Source organism: Stomoxys calcitrans, chromosome 2 (assembly GCF_963082655.1).
Source record: "Stomoxys calcitrans chromosome 2, idStoCalc2.1, whole genome shotgun sequence".
Lineage (NCBI taxonomy): Eukaryota > Metazoa > Arthropoda > Insecta > Diptera > Muscidae > Stomoxys > Stomoxys calcitrans.
In genome coordinates, this window is record NC_081553.1 from 67200190 (window position 1) to 67225378 (window position 25189).

The 25189-nt window shown below is 38.8% G+C and overlaps 1 protein-coding gene across 1 annotated transcript in view; it reads left to right on the top strand.

The window, feature by feature from the left end:
- The first annotated feature begins 1408 nt into the window (after nt 1–1408).
- LOC106085874 (uncharacterized) overlaps nt 1409–25189 on the top strand; it is a 91303-nt gene continuing 67522 nt past the window's right edge. The window contains exon 1 of the mRNA XM_013250317.2: nt 1409–1554. The gene's annotated coding sequence lies outside the window, so the exon portion shown is untranslated. The remainder of the gene's footprint in view (nt 1555–25189) is intronic.

Sequence of the window (25189 nt, forward strand, 5' to 3'; positions counted from 1 at the left end):
CCATGGTGGTGGGTATAAAGGATTCGGTCCGGCCGAACTTAGCACGCTTTTACATGTTTATAGCTCAAAAAGTCAAACTAAAAATGTTCCCAAAATTCTTGGGAGTGCGATTTCGGATGCCACCGTAGCGTGTCCGCCTATGACGCAGAACGCCTGAGTTCGAATCCTGGCGAGACCATCAGCTATATGGCAGCTATATCCAAATCTGGACCGATCTGGGCTAAATCGACGAAGGATGTCGAAGGGCCTGACACAACTCACTGTCCCAAATTTCAGCAAAATCGGATAATAAATGTGGCTTTTATGGGCCTAAGACCCTAAATCGGAGGATCGGTCTATATGGCAGCTATATTAAAATCTGGACCGATCTGGGCAAAATTGGCAAAGGATGTCGAAGGGCATAATAAAACTCACTATTCCAAATATCAGCAAAATCGGATAATAAATATGGCTTTTATGGGCCTAAGACCCCAAAATCGGCCGATCGGTCTATATGGGGGCTATATATAGTCCGATATAGCCCATCTTCGAACTTAACCTGGACAAGAAAAGAATCTGTGCAAAGTTTCAGCTCAATATCTCTATTTTTAAAGACTGTAGCGTGATTTCAACCGACAGACGGGCGGACATGGCTAGATCGTCTTAGATTTTTCGCAGATCAAGAATATATATACTTTATAGGGTCGGAAATGGATATTTCGATGTGTTGCAAACGGAATGACAAAATGAATATACCCCCATCCTTCGGTGGTGGGTATAAAAATTTAATAGGTTTTTTTGAGAAAATTTTGTCTTTAGAGAAATTTGATTTACCTTATGTCTTCTTTGAAATTTGGGAAGTTTTTGTGCTATCCATGGTGATGACTGTTCGTATCACATTAAACCTGTAAAAAAAAATTAAAAGAAAACTTAATTTAATTTAATTTAATTTTTTTAAAAATTCCGTCTTTAAAAGGAAACAAATATTTAAAAACTACTTCTTACCAAAAATGGTCGAAATATAACTACTTCAACACTTTTGGGTTAATCCAGTGAAAGGAGTGAAATTAAATTGCAACAAAAAAAAGTAAACCATAACCAGTGGTGATCCTTACCGGTTTTAAGAGGAGCTGCCATAAGAGTTTGTCCGCCACTCACCAACAACATTGGTGGCTTACATTTCAGCAGCATCAGTTTCAGCATCATCTGTCTTGGTCTCTGCTGTTGTCATTGTATTTAAAAGTTTATGACCAAAGAAAACAGAAAAGAAGAAAACAAAAAAAAGGAAAAAAATCCAAAATAACCAAACACAAAGTGCAAAAAAGAGTTTACAACCAAAAAAAAAAAAAAATCACTACCTACAAAATTTTGTGGCTGCTCGCGTTTTTTTTTTGCTTTTTTTGTTAAATGCATACAAAAACTAAAGTTATCAACAAAGCCTTTATCGCCCAAGACAACAAAACTGTTCATAACTCTTTTGTGGTGGGGCTTGCTTGAATTAAGAAGGGCACCCAGCATCCGTGGATATTTTTTTATGAGCAGATGTTTTATTGTGGAACTTTAAAAAAGTAAAAGGTAAGTTTATGAAAGTGAAATTTATGAAGTGGTGAGTGGGTTTTTTTTAAATTTTCCTTGGAATTGCAATGAACATAACTTTAGCATAATCCTGTATAATTTTTCTCAAATATGTTGTACTAAACATAAAAACAAAGTTTCGTAATTTCATTACCTATGTCTGGCTTAATGTGGTCACAGCAGTGGGTGTTTTAGTGAATTTTGTGGCATTTTGTCTCGCCTTTGATGATATTTTTGAAATAGAAACGTCTTGCTCTTCAACATATTCAAAGTGCTTTTAGACATATTTTAGACATCTCCCAAAATAACCCTAAATGTTGTCAAACAGTTAATGCTATTTTGGGGTTTTGCTCATACTTTATGGCAAACACTTGCCAAATTTGTCTACCAATATCCTTTGACGCAACAATAAGTATTACCGCGAATTCACATACACAGAGAAATATACAAGCATTTCAAAATTCTGTGAACCATTAAGAATGTAAAAATTTCTCTAAAGACAAAATTTCCAAGATATTGTTTATAGATATTATTTTTAACAAAATTTTCTCAATAGAGGGAAGTTTAATGCAATTTTCATTAAATATAAGATAAAATAAAATAAAACTTTCTCCAAGGACAAAAAAAAATTTCCCTAAAATGTCAATTAAATAATTAAAATTTCTCAAAGGACAAATGGCAGTTAAATGTCTCCAAAGATAAAATTTTGGTAAAGTTTTCCTCAAAGTCGCAATTTCAATGAAAAAGTCTCCAAAGACGAAATTTTAAAGAAATTTTCTGTTAAGACAAAATTTCCTTGAAATTTTCTCTAAAAAAAAAACTAAAAGCGTGCTAAGTTCAGCCGGGCCGAATCTTATATACCCTACACCATTGATCGCATTTGTCGAGCTCTTTCCACGGTATCTCTTTTTAAACAAACTAAGGATAAACGAAAAGAATTGCCATGTTATTGGAACAATATCAAGCTATGGTTCATTTCAGACCATAATTGAATTGAATATTGGAGGCCATAGTAAAAGTCATTGTGTAAAATTTCAGCCAAATCTAGTATGAATAGCGCCCTTTAGGGGCTGATGAAGTAAAATAGGGAGATCGGTTTATAGGGGAGCTACATTAGGCTATAAACCGATGCAGACCATATTCAACACGTATGTTAATGATCATGAGAGAAGCAGTTGTACAAAATTTCAGCCAAATCGGATAATACTTGCACTCTTTAGAGGCTCAAGAAGTCGAGATCCCATATAGGTTTATATGAGAGCTATAACAGGTTATGAATCGATTTGAACCATACTTAGCACAATTGTTGAAAGTCATGATAAAAAAACGTCATGCAAAATTTCAGCCAAATCGGATAATAATTGGGTCCTCTTGTGGCTCAAGAAGTCAAGACCCTAGATCGTTTTATATGGCAGCTATATCTGGTTATGAAGCGATTTGAACCATACTTAGCACAGTTGTTGAAAGTCATGACGAAAAACGTCATGCAAAATTCCAACCAAATCGGATAATAATTGCGCCCTCTAGTGGCTCAAGAAGTCAAGACCCCAGATCGGTTTTTTTGTTGTTGAAAGTAATGACAGCAAACGTCATGCAAAATTTTAGCCAAATCAGATAATAATTGCGCCCTATAGTGGCTCAAGAAGTCAAGACCCCAGATCGGTTTATATGGCAGCTATAACAGGATATGGACCGATTTGAACCATACTAAGCATAGTTGTTGAAAGTCATGACAAAAAATGTCATGCCAAATTTCAGCCAAATCGGATAATAATTGCGCCCTCTAGTGCCTAAAAAAGTCAAGACCCCAGACAAAAAACGTCGTGCAAAATTTTAGCCAAATCGGATAATAATTGCGCCCTCTAGTGCCTCAAAAAGTCAAGACCCCAGATCGGTTTATATGGCAGCTATATAAGGTTATGAACCGATTTGAATCATACTTAGCACAGTTGTTGAAAGTCATGACAAAAAACTTCATGCAAAACTTCACCCAAATCGGGTAATACTTGCAACTTAGAGGCTCAAGAAGTCAAGATCCCATATAGGTATATATGGCAGCTATATCAGGTTATGGACCGATTTGAACTATTCTAAGCACAGTTGTTGAAAGTCATAACAAAACACTTCATGCAAAATTTCAGCTAAATCAGATAATAAGTTCGCCCTCTAGAGGCTCAAGAAGTCAAGATCCCATATAGGTTTATATGGCAGCTATATCACGTTATGAACTGATTTGAACCATACTTAGCGTAGTTGTTGAAAGTCATGAAAGTCAAAAAACGTCGTGCAAAATATCAGCCAAATCGGATAATAATTGCGTCCTCTAGTGGCTCAAGAAGTCAAGACCCCAGATCGGTTTATATGGCAGCTATATCAGGCTATTGATCGATTTGAACCATACTTAGCACAAATGTTGAGAGTCATGACAAAAAACGTCATGCAAAATTTCAGCCAAATCGGATAATTATTGCGCCTCTAGTAACTCAAGAATTCAAGATCCCAGATCGGTTTATATGGCAGCTATACCAGGATATGGACCTAATTGAACCATACTTAGCACATCAGCTAAAAGTCATAAAAAAAAACACCGCATGCAAAATTTCACCAAAATCGGGTAATATTTGTGCCCTATAGTAGCTCAAGAAATCAAGACCCTAGATAGGTTTATATGGCGGCTATATCAGGTTATGGACCGATTTAAACCAAACTCAGCACAGTTGTTGGAAGTCAGAATAAAACACCTCATGCTAACTTTCAGCCAAATCGGATAAGAATTGTGCCCTCTAACGGCTCAAGAAGTCAAGATCCCTGATCGGTTTATATGACAGCTATATCAAAACGTGTACCGATATAACCCATTTATAGGAAGTATTTGTGCAAAATTTCAAGCGGCTAGCTTTACTCCTTCGAAAGTTAGCGTGCTTTCGACAGACGGATGGACGGACGGGCATGGCTAAATCGACTTAAATCAAGATCAAGAACATATATAATATATGAGATCTTAGACGAATATTTCGAGTAGTTAAAAACATAATGACAAAATTAGTATACCCGCATCCTATGGTGGAGGGTATAAAAATCAATTTGTGTTTGTTTGTAAATTTGTTTGTTTGTTTGTGTGTTCCTCATAGACTCAGAAACGGCTGAACCGATTTTCTTGAAATTTTCACAGATGGTCCATAATGATACCTTGGTGAAAATAGGGTACTACATATTTCGTTATCTGAAGGGGGAGCGGATCCTCCCCCTTACCATAAATTTCAGTAACGCCAGATCTCGGAGATGGGTGATGAGATTTAAGCAAAGATTTTGTCTGCTCTCTTTTAGTAACCTACAAACAAAAATTTGGATGGGGTACCTAGGGGGTCCGCCCCACCCCAAAACCTTCCAAATATATGTATACACCAATCACGATAATATGGGACTCAGATTAAAGGTATTTAAGATCAGAAAACGTATCTGATATCCAATTGTCGGACCAAGTGTTTGGGGGACCACCCCAACCCCCAAAACACCCCTAAATCGGACATATTTACCGACCATGGCAATATGGGACTCAAGTGAAAGGTATTTAGGAATAAGAAAACGTATCTGATATGCGATTGTCAGACCAAGTGTTAGGGGGGCCACCCCTAAAACACCCCTAAATCGGACATATTTACCGACCATGGCAATATAGGACTCAAATAAAAGGTATTCGCGAGTAGCATACGAATCTAATATCCAAATGTGGGACCACGTTTCTGGGGATCCACCCCTTCCCCAAAACATCCCTAAATCGGACATATTTACCGACCATGGCAATATGGGACTCAAGTGAAAGGTATTAAGGATAAGAAAACGTGTCTGATATCCAATTTTCAGACCAAGTGTTAGGGGGACCACCCCTTCCCCAAAACACCCTCCAAACAGGACTTATTTACTGACCATGGCAATATGGGTCTTAAATAAAAGGTATTTGAGTGGACTCTTGGTCCAGATGTGGGACCAAGAGTTTGGGGGGCCGTCGCTCCCCAAAAACATGCCCCAAAGAGGACAAATTTACAACCATATCATTATGGGGCTCTAATGAAAGGTCTTTGGGAGTAAAGCACGAATCTGATATCAATATTCGGGAAAAGTGTCTATTCACAACACCACCCAGATAGAAGATATTTGCTGACTATTGCAATATGAGGCTCAAATAAGAAGGTTTTTAGAATAGAACACGAATCCGATATATATTGTATTTGCAAGGCCAACTCATTGAGTGGCCGCCCATTCCCCAAAACACACCCAAGCCGGTAATTTTTGCCGACTATGGAAATATGAGGCTCAAATGAAGGGTGTTTGGGAGTAGACCATGAATTTGACATCAACATTCGGGACCAACTGTCTAGGGGACGTCCCACCACCGTAACAACCCCCAAATAGGACGTATTTGCTCACCAACACAATTTGGGTCTTAAAGAGAGTGGAACTAAATATTTATAGTTTTTAGGGCCAATACCCCATACCGGACATATTTGCTTAATTTAGAAATAAGCGGTTTAAATGAGATTAGAAAACAAACTTGATATCCAATTTTGAGGCCATTGGCAAACTTTCTATGGAATTTTCAATAAACACGTCATTTCCATGAATTTTTCTCTCAAGATCAAACTTTAATCAATTTTTCTGCCCATAACATCTTTTCTTAACACATAATTTTCATGAAATGTTCTCTTATGACAAAATTTCCACGAAATTTTCTCTAAAGACGAAAATTTGCTTTGAAAAGAATAAAATAAAAAGACAAAATGTCCATGAAATTTTTTCTTAAAATAAAATTCATTTTTCAAGTTTTTTGCCTAAAAGGGCGAGATCATTAAATTCTACAATTTATGGTTGTTTCTCTTTCGAGACGAGCTCAATGATCGGCGATGCAAATGTAAAAGGAAAGCCAAAGATACCAACACACACCAACTACTATGGGACGCGTTTCGTCTTTGTTTAGAAGACTTTTCAACCATATTAGGTGTGACGGCTTTAAAGGCCGCGCGTTGGTATGTTGTATTTGAATCGTATTAATAGCGAAAACGCATCTATGATACAATTACCACATTAACCACACTCGACAGCCCTGTCTATTAGGTGTAAATTTTCCAATGCATGTATTTTTGTGTAATGACAGACATTCTTTCTGTGACAAATTACACTTCTTCCGTACTACACATGATTTTGTGCATCTGTTGGAAGTTGTATTGATGTCTTCGAACTCTAAGACAACGGCAATGGCTCTCGCTGTTGCTCCGAGTGCCCAGGTTCGAATGCTGGTCGGGCTCTGCCGAATTTTTCATTTTTCTAGTCTTTTTGCCTGTTAGGGCGATGATCATTAAATTTTAAAATTTTTGTTTGTTGCTCTTTCGAGGTGAGCTCAATGATCGGAGATGCAAATGGAAAAGGAAAGCCAAAGAAAGTAACACACATCAATCACTGTGGAACGCGTTTCGCCTTTAGTTAGAAGACTTTTCAACCATATTTCCATAAAAATATCCTCATGAAGATTTCTCTGGGAACAAAATTTCTAAAAAAAAATTTTCTTAAGACAAAATTTTCATGAAATTTTCTCTTAATACTAAATTCCTATGAAATTTTCTCTAAAAACAAAATTCCCATGTAACTTTCTCTTAAGACAAAGTTTTGATGAATTTTCTCTTAAGACCAAATATCCATGAAATTTTCTCTTAAGACCAAATATCCATGAAATTTTCTCTTAAGACCAAATATCCATTGAATTTTCTCTTAAGACCATATATCCATGAATTTTTCTCTATAGACAAAATTAGAACGAAATTTTCTTTAAGGACAAAATTTGCATGAAATTTTCTTTAAGCACAAAATTTCAATGAAATATTTTTGAATGACATTTTGTGTAAAAACCAAATTGTATCAAAATTTTCTCTCAACACAAATTCTACCAAAGTTTCTTTCAAAACAAAATTTTTTTATAAAATTTTCTTAAAAAAAAAAATTAAAAAATTTTCTCCAAAACAATTCAATATTAAATATTCTCTAAAATAAAATTTGCAAAAGATTCACAAAGATGGTTGTTCAACTATTCGGCTTGACAAAAATCGTACATTTCTGCTTCATTTTGGGATCGATATCATTTGCTTGAGAATAATATTTTGATTGCCCTTATAACCATTGGCATTTTCATATCGTATTCATAGATTTCAATGTGCATTAGTATTCTTCATACTTTCTGTTTTTACGACCTTCTTTAAGTTTTTGCTTTAGGTCTACTCTGGTCTGCCAACCCAATAACAGTTCAACGAACCGCCAGACCTTAAGAAGACGGCGGGCAAACAACATCACCAAATCTTTGACATATATATTGAGATTTTTTGGTTTCTCTGGAATGTTTATTGCAAATAATGGAATTACATTAGGAGGAATTTTTGCAACCAGAGAGAATTTCAGAAATTCTAAGCTAATATTATTATTATTGTATAGCATTGATATTTCAAATACAACAATGACTTATTTATATGCTTTAATCTGACTGGAGTCACTTTTTTGCGCTCTATCTGTCTGTCTACAGGTTCATTGCTTGAATGTGGCCACAGGGGATGCTTAGGGATTCTTTGAAATAGAAATCATGGAAAATTGGATTTCCACTGAAATGTTAGAGATTTGAAAATAAAATTACACTAATGAAAGTGTATAAAAATCCAAAATGTTCATATTCCTGGAATTGCATCTAAGTCTAAGAGAGACTTTCTGCACCAAATGTTATCAAAAGTGTTATTAGAAAAGAGTGCAAGAGTATTTACACTAGCAAAATTGTTTTAAGGGCCAACTATCCATATTGGACAATGTGTGGGCAGAGTGAATGTACATACATATATATGCATGTATGTGTGTATATTAAGGATATACATTTGGAATTCTACAACATGCATTGGTGATGACATTTTTATACCCTCCTACATAGGATGGGGGTATACTAATTTCGTCATTCTGTTTGTAACATCTCGAAATATGCGCCGGAGACCCCATAAAGTATATATATTCTTGATCGTCGCGACATTTTAAGTCGATCTAGCCATGTCCGTACTTTCGAAGGACTAAAGCTAGGCGCTTGAAATTTTGCACAAATACTTTCTATTAGTGTAGGTCGGTTGGGATTGCCAAAATTGATCCATGTTTTGATATAGCTGCCATATAAACTGATCTGGGATCTTGACTTCTTGAGCTTCTAGAGGGCGCAATTCTCATCAGATTTGGAAGAAATTTTGTACAATGGCTTCTCTCATGACCTTCAACATACGTGTTGAATATGCGCATGGTATTTTGGTATCACTTCCAACAACTGTGCTAAGTATGGTTTAAATCGGTCCATAACCTGATATCGCTGCCATATATAACGAACTTGGATCTTGACTTCTTGAGCCTCTAGAGGGCGCAATTCTCGTGGTGTTTTGGTATCACTTCCAACAACTGTACGAAGTATGGTCCAAATCGGTTCGTAATCTGGTATAGCTGCCATATAAACCGATTTGGGTTCATGATTTCTTGAGCCGCTAGAGGGCGCAATTCTCATCCGATTTAACTAAAATTTTGCAAGTGGTGTTTAGGTATCACTTCCAACAACTGTATTAAGTATGATTCAAATCGGTTCATAATCTGGTATAGCTGTCATATAAACCGATCTTGGATTTTGACTTCTTGAGCCAATAGAGCGCGCAATTCTCATCGGATTTGGCTGAAATTTTGCACATGGTGTTTTGTTATGACTTCCAATGACTGTGCTAAGTATGGCGCAAATCGGTCAATAACCTGATATAGCTGCCATATAAACCGATCTGGGATCTTGACTTCTTGAGCCTCTAGAAGGCGCAATTCTTATCAGATTTGGCAGAAATTTTGTACAACGGCCGTCTGTCTGTTGAAATCATGCTACAGTCTTCAAAAATAGAGATATTGAGCTGAAACTTTGCACAGATTCTTTTTTTGCCCATCAGCAGGTTAGGTTCAAAGATGGGCTATATCGGACTATATGTTGATATAATCCCCATATAGACCGATCCGCGATTTAGGGTCTTAGGCATATAAAATGTTATCTGATTTTGACGAAATTTAAGATAGTAAGATGCGTTAGGCCTATCGATATTATTCTTCAATTTGGACCAGATCAGTCCAAATTTGGATATAGCTATATATATATATATATATATATATATATATATATAGACCAATCCGCCGATTTAGGGTCTTAGGCACATAAAAGCCATATTTATTATGCGATTTTGCTGAAATCTGGGACAGTGAGTTGTGTAAGGCCACCCGACATCTTTCTTCAATTCGGCCCAGATCGCTACAGATTTGGATATATCTGCCATATAGACCAATCTCTCTATTTAAGGCTTTGGGCCCATAAAAGGTGCATTTATTGTGCGATGTCGCCGAAATTTGGGACAGTGAGTTTAGTTAAGCCCTTCGACATACTCCTGCAATATGGCACAGATCGCTACAGATTTGGATATAGCTGCCATATAGACCGATATCTCGATTTAAGGCCTTGGGCCCATATAAGGCGCATTTATTGTCCAATGTCGCCGAAATTTGGGAGAGTGAGTTAAGTTAATCCCCTTGACGTACTCCTGCAATATGGCACAAATCGGTACAGATATGAATATAGCTCCCATATAGATCGATCTCTTGATTTAAGGTTTTGAGCACATAAAAGGCGCATTTATTGTCCGATGGCGCCGAAATTTGAAACTATGAGTTGTGTTAAGCTCTTCGACATTCTTGTCGTATATGGTTAAGATCGGTTTATTTTTAGGTATAACTACTACAAACACCAATATTTTGTTATACACAAATACACATTGACTTGTACTTATTAGTATTTGCTCCAAATCGGAACATATTTCGATATAGCTGCTATGGGGCATAAGGTATGCATTTTTCACCGGATTTTGACGAAAGGTGGTTTACATATATACCCGAGGTGGTGGGTATCCAAAGTTCGACCCGGCCGAACTTAACGCCTTTTTACTTGTTTAAGAAGACTACTTCCTTCTATTTACAACTGAACATTGTCTTTACAGAAATAAGATTTTCTATTAACAAAAAGTCCTTCTATGATCACAATTGAGAACCATCTATTCAAAATGGGTACCTGCATATTCACAACACAACACCTCGCTGATGACTCTTTTGTGCAACTCAATGGTTTATATAAAAAAAAACGTTGACAATTAAAGATGGTAAACTGCAAAATATTAAATCACATACGCATTTATTGCCATTTAACCGTTATGAAGAAAGTATTATGAATTTCTCCGAATTCGGGTTAATCCCATCAGCTGAGTGTGATTTTATTCATTTTCCGGTCTGTGTTAGCTAATCGAATGGTATATGGCATACTTTCCCAACTGAATCATCAGATTTAAAAGTGCGCCTGACTTTTATGTGTGTGTGTGTGTATTATGCAATCCAGAGTCATTCAAATGAATTTGATTGTTAATTAATGCGCGATGCGAATACTCTGTATTAGTTTTGTAATTAAAAATGAATCTGCCCTGGCATTCGGTCAAACTCATCATCATACCATTTGCTTTTTTTTGACTCATATCAAAGCCTTGAATGGTATTTTATCCACAAACTTGTTTGGATGCCACCACTTCACTACATCTTAGCCATATGCTGAAGTGGAACTTGTTGGCTGACTATCCCACCGATTGCCGGTTCAACAGATGACGGGTGCGTATATGCTCGCTGTGTATTTACAACTAAACAAAATCCAATCTTATTTCACTGGAATCTTCATCGGCCAAGTTTGCCCATGATGTTTGTTTGCTTGTCTCTCGCCAAGATTTTACATCTTTATGACACTTTCTTTTCAGCAAGTTGGCCAAGAGTCGGAAAAAGTGAAATAGCCAAAAAATTTGTTTGTTCACCAAAAACGAGAGTGAGAGTTTTTTGACGATTCGTTTGATTGGAAACATAGTTAAATATTTGTTTTTCCAACAAGCAAAAAAAAAGACAAAATACAGAAAAACAAACTCGAGACGAAAAATTCCGAAAGAGCAATTTTGTGTTTTTTTTTATTCGCTGTCAAAGTCGCACATTCATGTCGTAATAGAAATAAGTCATTCTCCACAAGTCATCAGTGTATATGGTGACCGACGATGCTTGACCTAACGTCACAGTGCACCCATGCAAAAGTTGGGTGCCACCCACCTTCATTTCACCATACATGGTGGCCATTTATTTTCAAGTATATCATGACAATTTCTTCATAATTTTCCAAGACAACACAGGTTGTGAGGTTTCAGATTTCAGATTTCTCCCCAGTATTGTCAAAAATTAAGTTCGTACTTGATATTAAACTAATGCGATTTTTGTATATTTTCTTTTTTTCATTAAAACATTTTCTTTCTTAATATAAAATTTAGGAATGAGTAAAGATAAGAAAAACAAGTAAGACCGTGCTAAGTTCGGCCAGGCCGAATTTTATATAACCTCCACCATGGATCGCATTTGTCGAGTTCTATGCGTGGTATCCCTCTTAGGCAAACAAAGAATATTGAAAAAGAACTGGTATGCTATTGGAGCTATATCAAGTTATAGTCCGATTCGGACCATAAATGAATGCTGAACATTGTCAAAGTCATCGGTGTAATATTTCAGTTCATTCGGATAAGAATTGCACCTTGTTGGGGCTCAAAAAGCAAAATCGGGAGATAAGTTTATATGGAAGCTGTATCAAGCTATTAATCGATTCAGAGCATATTAGACACGTATGTTGAATGTCATGAGAGAAGCCGTTGTACAAAATTTCTGCCAAATTGGATGAGAATTGTGCCCTCTAGAGGCTCAAGAAGTCAAGATTCCAGAATGGTTTATATGGCAGCTATATCAGGTTATGTACTGATTTGCACCATACTTAGCACAGTTTTTAGAAGTCATAACAAAACACTACGTGCAAAATTTCAGTCAAATCGGACAATAATTGCGCCCTCTAGACGCTCAAGAAGTCATGACTCAAGATCGTTTTATATGGCAGCTATATCAAAACATGGGCCGATTTGAGCCATATTTAGCGCGGTTGTTGGAAGTTATACCACGTGCAAAATTTCAGTCAAATCGGAAGAGAATTGCGCCCTCAGGAGGCTCAAGAAGTCAAGACCCAAGATCGGTTTATATGGCAGCTATATCAGGTTATAAACCAATTTGACAACACATATGTTGAAGGTCATGAGAGAAGTCGTTGTACAAAATTTCTGCCAAATCGGATGAGAATTGCGCCTTCTAGAGGCTCAAGAAGTCAAGATCCCAGATCGGTTTATATGGCATCTATATCAGGTTATGTAGTGATTTGCACCATACTAAGCACAGTTATTGGAAGTCATAACAAAACAGCGCGCTCTATTGGCTCAAGAAGTCAAGACCCTAGATCAGTTTATATATAAAACATGGACCGATTTGAACCATACTTAGCGCGGTTGTTGGAAGTTATACCACGTGCAAAATTTCAGTCAAATCGGACAAGAATTGCGCCCTCTAGAGGCTCAAGAAGTCATGACTCAAGATCGTTTTATATGGTAACTCTATCAAAACATGGACCGATATGGCCCATTTACAATCCCAACCGACCCACACTAATAAAAAGTGCAAAATTTCAAGCGGCTAGCCTTACTCTTTCGAAAGTTAGCGTGCTTTCAACAAACAGACGGACGGACGGTCGGACATGGTTAGATTGACTTAAAATGACATGACGATCAAGAATTTGTATACTTTATGGGGTCTTAGAAGCATATTTCGAGGTGTTACAAACAGAATGACGAAATTAGTATACCCCCATCCTATGGTGGAGGGTATAAAAAAAGTTACCTCGAAAAAGAAAATTTAAGTTAGGAATTCCGTGCTACTTACAAAATCCTTAATTGTTTCCATGCCACGCCGCTTAGTTGATTCATGTTGGGTTTTGTGTCAGTAGTTTTTTATGTAGAAAAAATTATGCCCTTTATCTAAATTTATTTATTTTTAGTTGAATCCATGGTGGTGGATTCTCAAGATTCGGCCATTACTGTGGTCGTGTCGTCGGTTTCCTGTACGTTTCCCTGTATTGGGTCATCCACCTCTGTACTGCCTGATATTCCAATATTAGGATCTATGCCTATACTAGTCTTCCTAATCTTGAGTAATTAGACTTCTTGGGAGAAGACAATGGTCTCATCGTCTGCTCCCCGTTTGTTAGGCTGCATTTAGTTTTCTGTCACTGCACTGCTGGATGTCTCAATATTATGATCTTTATCTATCCTAGTCTTCCGAATCTTGAGAAAGTCAGTAATGGTTCCATCCTCGGGTCCATCCTCGGGTCCCTGTTTGTTAGGCTGTATTGAGTCTTCCGTCCTTGCACTGCCTGATATTCCAATATAAGGATCTTTGCCTATCGTCGTCCTCCAAATCTTGAGTAAAAGGACTTCTTGAGAGCAGGTGATGATTCCATCGTCGAGTTCCTGTTCGTTAGGCTGCATTGAGTTTTCAGTCACTGCACTGCCTGATGTTTCAATATTAGGATCTTTATCGATCCTAGTTTTCCGAATTTTGTGAAAGTCTTTGATGGTTCCATCGTCGGGCGGACCAGCCACCGATCTGGCCTACATGCCATTTATCGTGCTACAGTCACCGCTCTTGCCTACGTGCCATTTATCGAGCTACTGAACACAGTAGAGGGAATGGCCAGAGCGGCGTCGGTGGATAGTTGTCGGACTGCAAAGGCCCTCTGGCCTGTCATCGACCGGAGTAGGGCGAGGGAGTTGCTGCCGTACGATACGAGGTCGATGAGTACCTCAACTGGACTTATAACCGGGCACTGTGTCATAGGCCGCATGGTGGCGCGGAATACGGCACAATGATATGGGAATACAACACAATGATGAATAACTCGATGAATATGAGGAGGAGACTGTCGAGCACTTTCTGTGTTCATTTCCTGGTCTCCTGGGACGTAGACTCTCCTTTCTGGGGAGTCGTTTCTTCTGCGATCTGGCTGAACTTGCGAACGTACCTCTGGTAGATCTCCTAAGATTTGTTGACGGAACAGCGTAGGTACATCGGTGCTTACGTGGGGATGGAAGTTCTTAACCTTCTGCTCGGGTTGTCCATTCCTCCTGTTTTTCTTTTATTCGTGTATAATATCTAGTCCGAGGTCTCACATCTATTTTCTCTCCCTTCCTTTCTAAGGTACCACAATTGGGTCAAACTGGTCTTTTTGTGAACTCACCTATTATGGGCAACCGACTCAAACTAACCATCGTCGGGTCCTAGTTCGTTAAACTGTGTTGGATCTCCCGTCCCTGCACTGCCTGATGCTTAAGCATGAGGATTTTTGCTTCTCCTGGTCTTCCCAATATTGAGATAATCGGTTATTGTCTCGCCGTTGGCCCTCTGTTCTTTAGGCGGTATTGAGTGTCCTGCCACTGCTCCGACTGATGGCTCAATATGAGGCTATTTGCCTATCGTAGTCTTCCCAATTTTGAAAAAGGCGGCGGTAGTCCCATTGTACGACATGCCTTCTTGCCAAACTTGTCATGGAGACTTGATCAATGCCCACTCCAAGGAGAGTTCCTCCCTCATTCTCCTCCTTCTAGAAGACTTCCCATTTCTCCACGACCAAATCTTGGTTTTGCTCGTTTATGACTTTCATTGCGAATTTGTCGCGCTCACCATTGATGAAGACCGTCGCCTTTGAGAGCTGGGAGATGTCCTTCTCACTCACAAGGACGAGCTTTGCGCCACAGGCAGTGTAGATATTTCCAACGAACTTTGACGGTATCAATACATTCTGTTGACGCAAAGGGCAGCGTTGAGATATCCCCTCTATACTCGCAGCTCATAATTTGTATGGGTGGACCCCCTTAAGAGTTCAACACATGTTGGAAAAACCGTTTGTTTACCAGATGGTCTGTTCGAATCCTACCGGATGCACTGCCCATATATATTACTGCATAAGTCGTCTCATATTTGTGGTGTTGTCATGCCACTCTTGCGTGAGAGGGCGGCTTCTTACCTTTCTCAGCAACCATCTTCCGCTTCCGTGATGGCTGTGGCATCCTTTTGGAAGTCACAGTCCTCCATGAAGATGCAGGGGTCGTGAGCGCTTGCTTCGACTTTTTTGTTCCGACTTTATCTCCCTCCTCAGTACACTGGCTGGAGTCTCCATTGCGGGAGGGATGGCTTGGTCTTCCCAGAGTACTTTAAAGCAGGGAGCTCATTTTCTTCTTCCGCGTCTTAGCAGTGTTATGCTCTTCGGGAGATCTGATTCTCTTCCCAGCTGCCGTAGAAGAGCCTGGAATCTCGGTTCTATCCCGTCCAGCACTCTACACTTTTGCCCGATAGCGCTGTCGGGCATACTCCGAAGTTCATAAAATTCAGTTCAGAATTACAAATAGCTCCAATTTTCCATTTAAAGGATAAATAAAGGGTATTATATTTGTCTTTTTTTTCTTATTTTTTCATGCCCAGCACTATAGGATGGGGGTATATAACTCGTAATCTGCCATTCCATTTGTAACACCTGATCTGACACCCTAACTAAATACTAAAATTCCCATGAACCTTCCATTAAGGAACAAGAGATACTTCTCGCATATCAATGAGTGCAGTCCGATTGAAGTTTTAAGCTCAATAACAATGGGCCTCCTTTTTATGCCGAGTCCGAACGGCGTGCTGCATAGCGACACCACTTGGTAGGGAAGTTTTAACATGGCAGTTTACATTACAAATATAGCCAGCATTAGAAAGGGGATAACCACCGGTGAAAATTTTTCTGATGTTAGCGCTGAGATTTGAACTCATGCGCTCGGCGTCATAGGTGGATATGTTAAACTCTGCGCCACGGTAGCCTCCTACACCCTGACACCCTATAAAGTGTATATATTTCTGATCGTCTTGAAATTATGAGTCGATCTAGTCTGTCAAAATCACCATAGCGTTCGAACGAATGAAGATATCAGTTTGAAATTTTGCAAAGACGATTTTAATGATGTAGGTCGTCGGGGATTGCAAATGAGCCATATCGGCTCAGAATTGGATATAGCCACGATACAAACGGATCCCCGGTTTTGACTTCTTCAGCCCCTAGAGACTTAAACGATTTGGCTGACATTTGGCACAAGGACTTGTGTTATGATTTCCAACTTACATGCCAAGAGATCAGAATCGGCCTATAAACTGATATAGCCCACCAATGAACATATCCCCGGATTTGACTATCTAAGCCTCTACTACCCCCATATAAACCGGATTCCGGATTTGACAGCTGCAAGAAGCCTTGGTTTTTGACTTATTTTCTCCAATAATCACAACGAATCCTACCTCAATAGGTTCATAAATAAGGCCCTCTCAAATCGTTATCACGATATCACTTCTTGAGTCAATTGAAGCATCAATCAAAATAATTCAAAAACAAGTTGAGTTAACAAGGACACAGAATCTGAGATAGTGCGTACTCAAGATTCGTTCCGGCCGAACATAGCACACTTTTACTTGTTTTTGATTTCATTTTCGAGACATGCGAAAGCGACATCGGCACATGTGTCTTTGATAATTAAATGCAACCAACTGGAAATGAGATAAACGCATGACTATGCACATGCGTAGAGACAGGCGACAGGTTTAGGCCAGTTTTACCCTTTCTTATTTTTATAAAAAGTGAAAAACAATTTAGATGAAAGGTGAAATTTCGTACAAAAATTCAAATCGGAGTAGGTGTGAAGAAGGTTGTTGCACTATTTCAGGTTGTGTGTTACCAGTAGTACTCGTAATGAGTGGTTTGGTCTCTTGAAGTACGTTATTGGGTGAACGATTTAAAACTTTTAATTTGGGTAAATGAATGAACGATGGTAAAATTAAAAAATAATAAAAGAAATAAAACATAATAAAATTAAACAAATTAAAAAAAAAAAAATTAGTTAAAATATTGAAATAAATAAAAAAAGATCAAACAAGTAAAAGCGTGCTAAGTTCGGCCGGGCCAAGTCTTATATGCTCTCTACCGTGGATCACATTTGTCGAGTTCTTTGCCCGGTATCTCAATTTAGGCAAACAAAGGATAATGGATAAGAATAGCTATGCTATTGGAGCTATATCAAGTTATGGTCCAATTGGAACCATAACTCAAATGAATGTTGAGACCATAGAAGAAGTCATTGTGTAATATTTTAACCAATTTGGATAAGAATTTCGCTCATTAGGGGCTCGAGTAAAATCGGGAGATGGGTTTATATGGGGGCTTTATCAGGCTATAGAACGATTCAGGCCATATTTGACACTTATGTTGACGGTGATAAAAGAAGACGTTAACAAAATTTCACCCAAATCGGATAAGAAGGCCCAAGATGTCAAGATACCATTTGGGATTACATGGCAATTATATCAGGTTATATAGCGATTTGAACCATTCTAAGTACAGTTGGTGGAAGTTATAACAAAGCGCCCTCTAGAGGCTCAAAAATTCAAGATCCGAGACCGGTTTATATGGACCATTTACAAACCAAACCGACTTACACTTTATTCCTTCGAAAATTAGCGTGCTTTCGACAGAAGGACGGACAAACGGACGGACATGACAAAATCGATATACACTGCCAAGACGATCAAGAATATACATCAACAAGTAAAAACGAACCAAGTTCGGCCGGGCCGAATCTTGGTAGCCCACAACATGGAATCTGTTGAAAATTTGCCCATACAAACTTATTTGATGGTCACATGTGTACTATGCAAAATTTTAGCAGAATCGTTAAGAATCGCCCCCTCTAGGGGTTCAAGAAGTACAAGATTGTTCTATACATTGCTTGAAATGAAGATGCGGATACTACTCCGCCCCATGCCACAATGGGCATACACCTAAACCAGTAATCGGATTGTTGTACGCTTTAAATACTAACAAGTATAAGCGTACTAAGTTCGACCGGGCCGAATCTTGGGAACCCACCACCATGGATTCCGCTAAAAATTAACACAAAATAAATTTAGTTGAAGGGCATTTTATTCTACATACCAAACTTCTGTCAAAGCAGCTAAAATTAAATCTCTAGGAACCCAACAAGGATGATCGAGAGACCGGTTTGCATGGGAGCTATATCAGGTTATAGACCGATATCGGAAGAAGGGTTTATATGGGAGCTATATCAGGTTATAGACCGATTTGGAGCGTACTTAACACAGTTGTAGGAAGTCATAACAGAACACTATGTGCCAAATTTCAGACAAATCGGATAAACATTGAGGATTCCAGAGGCTCAAGAAGTCAAATCAGTAGATCGGTTTAAATGGGAGCTATTTAAGGTTCTTGACCGATTTAGATCTTACTCGGCACAGTTGTTAGAAATCATATCCGAACACCGTATGCAAAATTTGAGCCAAATTGGACAAAAATTGCGGCTTCCAGGGGCTCAAGAATTGAAATCGGGAGATCAGTTAATATAGGAGCTATACACAAATCTTAACCGATATGGCCCATTTGCAATCTCCAACGACCTGCATCAATATCCAATAGCTGTACAAAATTTCAAGCCGCTAGCTCTACGCGTTCGACACCTATCGGGATTTCGACAGGACGGACGGAAATGGCTAGATCTACTCAGAATGTCGAGACGATAAAGAATATATAAACTTTATGGGGAACTAGATCAATATTTGGAGGTGTTTCAAACCTAGTCACTAGGTTATAAAAAGTAAGTAAAGTGGGTATAAAAAGTAAACTCGACAATTTGAGTCGGGAATTCTGTGCTACTAACAAAATCCCTGTTTTCTATAACACGCGCTTAAGTCGGTTCATGGCTGGTATTGCGTCCCCCCCTAAGTGCCGTCCTTGAGCCATGAGCTTGTAGTCCAAAGTGTCCCGTTATGATACCGACAGCTATACGGACCTTATCTAACTTCCTTTCAGTAATAGCCTCGTCTTCTCATGTTGCGGATCTCCACGCCCTTAACACGGATTGCGTCTATCCGAAATGCTTCGGGTTAATAAAGTTTGCTGAAGTCTGTACTCTGGCCTTTCTGGAGGCCACCGTAGCGCAGAGGTTAGCATGTCCGCCTTTGACGCTGAACGCCTGGGTTCAAATTATCGAGACCATCAGAAAAAATTTTCAGCGGTGGTTTTCCTCTCCTAATGCTGGGAACATTTGCGAGGCACCATGCCATGAAAAACTTCTCTTCAAAAAGGTGTCGCACTGCGGCACGCCGTTCGGACTCGGGTTTAAACAGGAGGTTCCTTATCATTGAGCTTAAACTTGAATCGACCTACACTCATTGATATGTGAGAACATTCCTTAGTGGAATGTTCATGGGCAAAATTTGCATTTGTACTCTGGCCTTCATGGCCAAATCTTCTGCTCTTTCATTCCCCTATGCTCTGCTATGGCCCGTCACCCAAGTAATGCGGTTTGTGCAATACCCAGAGAAGGCATTAATCTCCTTCATACCCTTCAAGACTGTTCGTGATTTTGAGGTACTGGTTGTTATTGCCCTAATGGCCAGTTTAGTGTCAAAAAAGAGGTTCACACTCTACGTCCTCGCGTTAACAACACACCACCTCACGCATTCAGCGATCGCCCGGAAACAGGATGTCGGAAACAGATCTCAGTTTCTGGGTTCTCAATGTAGTGTTTAGCATGGCAATACGAAAACGGACAAACGGAACATTCAAGATTGTGCCGCTGGCTGCAGTGCCTCGCACTCGACCTCAAATGTCCCATCGGATACTTAAGACAAGAATGTTGGAGGTCATTAATGGTGGAGGCAAATTTTCAGCCAAATTGGATAACAATGGTTCACTCTAGGGCCTAAGAAGTAAAATCGGGAAATCGGTTTACATAGGAGTTATATCAGACTATGAACCAATTTTGACCATACTCACCATAGTTGTTGGAAGCCATAACAAGATGCATCATCCTAAATTTCATCGGATAAGAATTGCGCCCTTTAGAGAAATCAAGGTACAGGAATGGTTTATATGTAGAGATGGGCGTTGGGCAAATACCCAAAAGGTATTTACCCGGTAAGTTGGGTCAATACCCGGCTATTTACCCATATATACCCAAAAGCTGGGTATTTATAATTTTGCAGATATCTTGCGTATAAAAACATTTTCTAAACAATTTTTGTTCATTTCGTATGCTTTATATTTAAATCAGATCTTTTAATCTCATAAAATCGGATCTTAGTTATATGTAGCCTCTATATAGACCGATCTCCAGACTTTAAGTCTTGAGGCAACAAATTGATCATTTTTCATCCGATTTCTATGAAATTTCTATGGCACACTGAGTTCTGGTTGGACCCTACCCATTTCTGTGAAGTGTGGTTCAGATCGGACCATATTGGGATATAGTTGCCCTATATGCCGGCCGCCTGATCTCCCGATATAGGGTATTGAGGCCATGAAAGATCCATTTATTACCGGAATTCGATTAAATTTGGCACAGTGTATTCTGGTAGACCCCTACCCACTCCTGTTGACTGAGGTCCAGGTCGGACCACATTTGCATATAGCTGCCATATGGACCGATCTCCCGATATGAAGTATTGAGCCCATAAAAGGAGCATTTTTCATCCGATTTTGATGAAATTTGTTTTGTGTGTTTTGATAAACCTCTTCACATTTGTGCCAAACATCGTTCAGATCGAACCATATTTGGATATAGCTGCCATATAGACCGATCTTCCTATATGGAGTACTAAGCCAATAAAAGGAGCATTCTGCATCCGATTTGGACGAAATTCGAAATATTGCGATTTGGTATGGCTCTAAAGATTTTTGTTGAATATCGTCCAGATCGGACCATATTTGGATATAGCTCCCATATAGACCGATCTCCCCATATAGAGTATTGAGCCCATGGGAGGAGCACTTTTCATCCGATTTTGATGAAATTTGAAACATTGAGTTTTGACCTCTACACCTATGTGACGAACATCATTCATCGTTCTATTTATATGGCAACTTTTTTGAAAATTGACGAAATTATTATGCCCCCATCTTATTATGATGGATATAAAAAAGTTACAGTGGGAATTTTCAGTCAATTTGGATAAGAATTGCCCTCTCTAGAGGCTGAAGAAGTAATATCAAAAGATTGGTTTATATGGGAGCTATATCTAAACATAGACCGAAATGGCCCATGTTACAATCCCAATGACCTACACTAATAAGAAATATTTGTGAAAAATGTCAAGCGCCTAGCTTTACCCCATTCGAAAGTTAGCGCGCTTTCGACAGTCACACAGACGGACGGACAGACAAACATCCAATGATGGAGGGTATGAAAACCACCGTGGCGGGGGGTTCATGGCGTATTCATGTACCGGAACATAACGATTTTATTATTTTTAATATTTCATTTTGATTAATGCACAACATAATTGCAATCGCCGTGGGAGGGAGTAAATTATTTGGCGAAAAAAAAAATTCCCAATTATATAACGAATTTTTCAAGTATTCTTAGTTCCATTAAATGTTAAGCCCCGATATGCTGTCACATACCCCACACACATTTCATGAAATTACCACAAAATTTTGCGGTTTTCTGTATTCCCATTAAAAGTCATTATTTTCTTATTACTGACATATCAAAGCATTACTTAGGAAGCCAATGCCACTGGCGCATGCCTGTAATGAGAATTTTGAATTCAAGTTTCAGGAAATCGGTTGTAGGCAAACGAGTTTGCCCAATATGTTGCGTCTACTGTTATTGATGTGACAGATGGTGTTGTAGCTGCTGCACATTACGGAGGTGATTCACAGGTTAATCGTGAAAATGAATGAAAAATTTCCCAGCGCGATATTTTAACCTTCTGCTCTCCTCTTCTCTTCTCTTCTCTTGCATCAAGTACGCAATTAACTTCAAGTGCCACACAGCCTTAATGTCAAAAGAAGTAATTTATTGCCAACGATAATGATGTATGAATACTTTTGGGCGTGTTGTTTTCCTAAGTAATGGAAAAGTTAACACGACATTTGAAATTGTGCCGTTTGCTGCTGCATCTTCACAAAGGACTTAAATGGTTTTTATAAAAAAGTAATGAAAAACAAAATTCAAATAATTCAATTTCGAACAAATTATGAATTTCTTTTCGCAAATACACCCATTTGTAGACATTAATGTACGCTTACACAAGAACATAAGTCTTCAAGTTTGCTCACCAATTACGGGGAACTTAGAGAATTTTAGAATCCTATTCGTATGAAACCATAATGATGTCTCAAAGAAACCTTGTAAGCCATTAGATCATCTACCATATGATTTAGGCATTTTAACTAATTTTAAAAGATCCTGCATTGAGGATTCTCCAAAATATACTTGTATCGCAAATGCTGGTTCTTTCTTCTTCTTATATATAAAACTCAATTTGTGTTTGTTTGTATGTTTGTCGGTTTGTTTGTTTGTTCCGTAAAGACTCAAAAACACCTGAACCGATTTCCTTTGTCTGGAAGGTAACATAGGCTATATAATTTTTTGATATCGGGAGGGGGACGTACCCTCCCCCTTACCCCACAAGTACTACCCAAAAATAAAAGTGGACCGATCGGGACAATATGGGATTCAAATGAAAGGTATTCAAGAGTAGAGTACGAATTTCATAATGAAAGTTGGGTCCAAGAACCTGGGGGCCGCCCCAGTCCCAAAAACCCCTCAAAATAAGTTTATTTGACGATCATGACAAAATGGGGCTCAAATGAAAGGTATTCGGCAGTAGATAACGAATATGGTCAGGAGGTAGGAATAGGCTTTATAATTTATTGATAACGGAAGGGGCGGACCCTACACCGTTACCCCAAAAACACCACCCAAAATCAAAAGTGGACAGATTAGAACAATATGGATATCAAATGAAAAGTATGCGGGAGTAGATAACGAATCTGGCATACAAATTCATGTCGAAGTATAGGGGGTCACCCCACCCCCACAAAAAACGCCCAAAATGGGCACATTAGCCAATCACGGATATATGGGACTCAGTTTGTTTGTTCAGTATAGACTGAAAAACGGCAGAACCGATTTTCTCAAAACTTTCGCATATTGTGTAAGTTGTTCTGGAAGGAAACATAGGCTATATAATTTTTCGGTATAGGAAGGGGGACGGACACTCCCCCTTATGCCAAAAACACAAACCAAAATCAAAAGTTGACCCATCGGGACAATATAGGTACCAAATGAAAGGTATTGGAGAGTTGAATACGAATATGGTATTAAAATTTGAGTCTTAGAATCAAATGAATGGTATTGGAGAGTAGAATATGGTATACAAATTTGAGTCTTAGAACCCATCGGGCCACCCCAACCCCAAAACTGCCTCAAACAGACATATTCAGTATGGGGCTCAAATGAAAGGTATTCGGGAGTAGATTTCGAATCTAGCATACAAAATCAGATCGAAGCATTGGGGGTCTCGTCACCCATCAAAAACGCCATTAGACCCATTATGAATATATGATACTTGGCTGAAACGATTTTCTTAAAATTTTTATAAATTGTGTAAGTTTGTCTGGAAGGAAACATAGGCTATATAATTTTTAGATATCGGGTGGAGGCAGAACCTCCCACTTACCCCTAAAACGCCACCCATATCCGAAAGTGGTCCGATGAGCACAATAGGTGCATCAAATGAAAGGTATTGGAGACCAGAAAAAGAATATCGTTTTAAAATTTGGGTGCTTATACCCAGCGCCCAGTGCTTTGGGGCGTACCCCCTAAAGCAACCCCCTAAACTGAACTCCATTTCCGTTTGGAATAAAAACGAATTTGATATCTATTTTCATTGCAAAGTGCCGGTGGCCGCCCAGCCACAAAACACCCTCCAAACGGTTCATATTGGGTTGCCCAAAAAGTAATTGCGGATTTTTCATATAGTCGGCGTTGACAAATTTTTTCATAGCTTGTGACTCTGTAATTGCATTCTTTCTTCTGTCAGTTATCAGCTGTTACTTTTAGCTTGCTTTAGAAAAAAAGTGTAAAAAAAGTATATTTGATTAAAGTTCATTCTAAGTTTTATTAAAAATGCATTTACTTTCTTTTAAAAAATCCGCAATTACTTTTTGGGCAACCTAATATTTACCGGCCATGGCAATATGAGCCTCCAATTAAAGGGATTTGGAAGTGCAGCACGAATTTGATATCCATATTTGAGTCGAAATGTCTGAGCTGCCATCCCTCCCCTAATAAGAACATTACCCCAAAGGAAGAACATTTCCACCAGGAACAGAGAAGAGGCAAATTCTCCCACATCAATGAGTGCTTTCCGATTCAAACTCAATGATAAGGGACCTTTTTTTATAGCCGAGTCCGAGCGGCGTCCCACAGTGCGACACCTCTTTGGGGAAAAATTTTTAAATGACCATGCAGGGCATTATACCTCGCACATGTCGCCAACATTAAGAGGGAATAAACACCGCTTTGTCCGATGTTCTCGCCAGGATTCGAACGCGTTCAGCGTCATAGGCTACAATGGCACGAAATCGATATCCGCATTCAGGGCGAAGTGTCCCCACCCTAAAAAGACATTAGTGAGTTAAAGAAGGCGCTGCGGAGCGGGTCTGGTTCGGCTAGATTTAAAATAAAAAAATTATCAAAATCAAATTACAAATTAG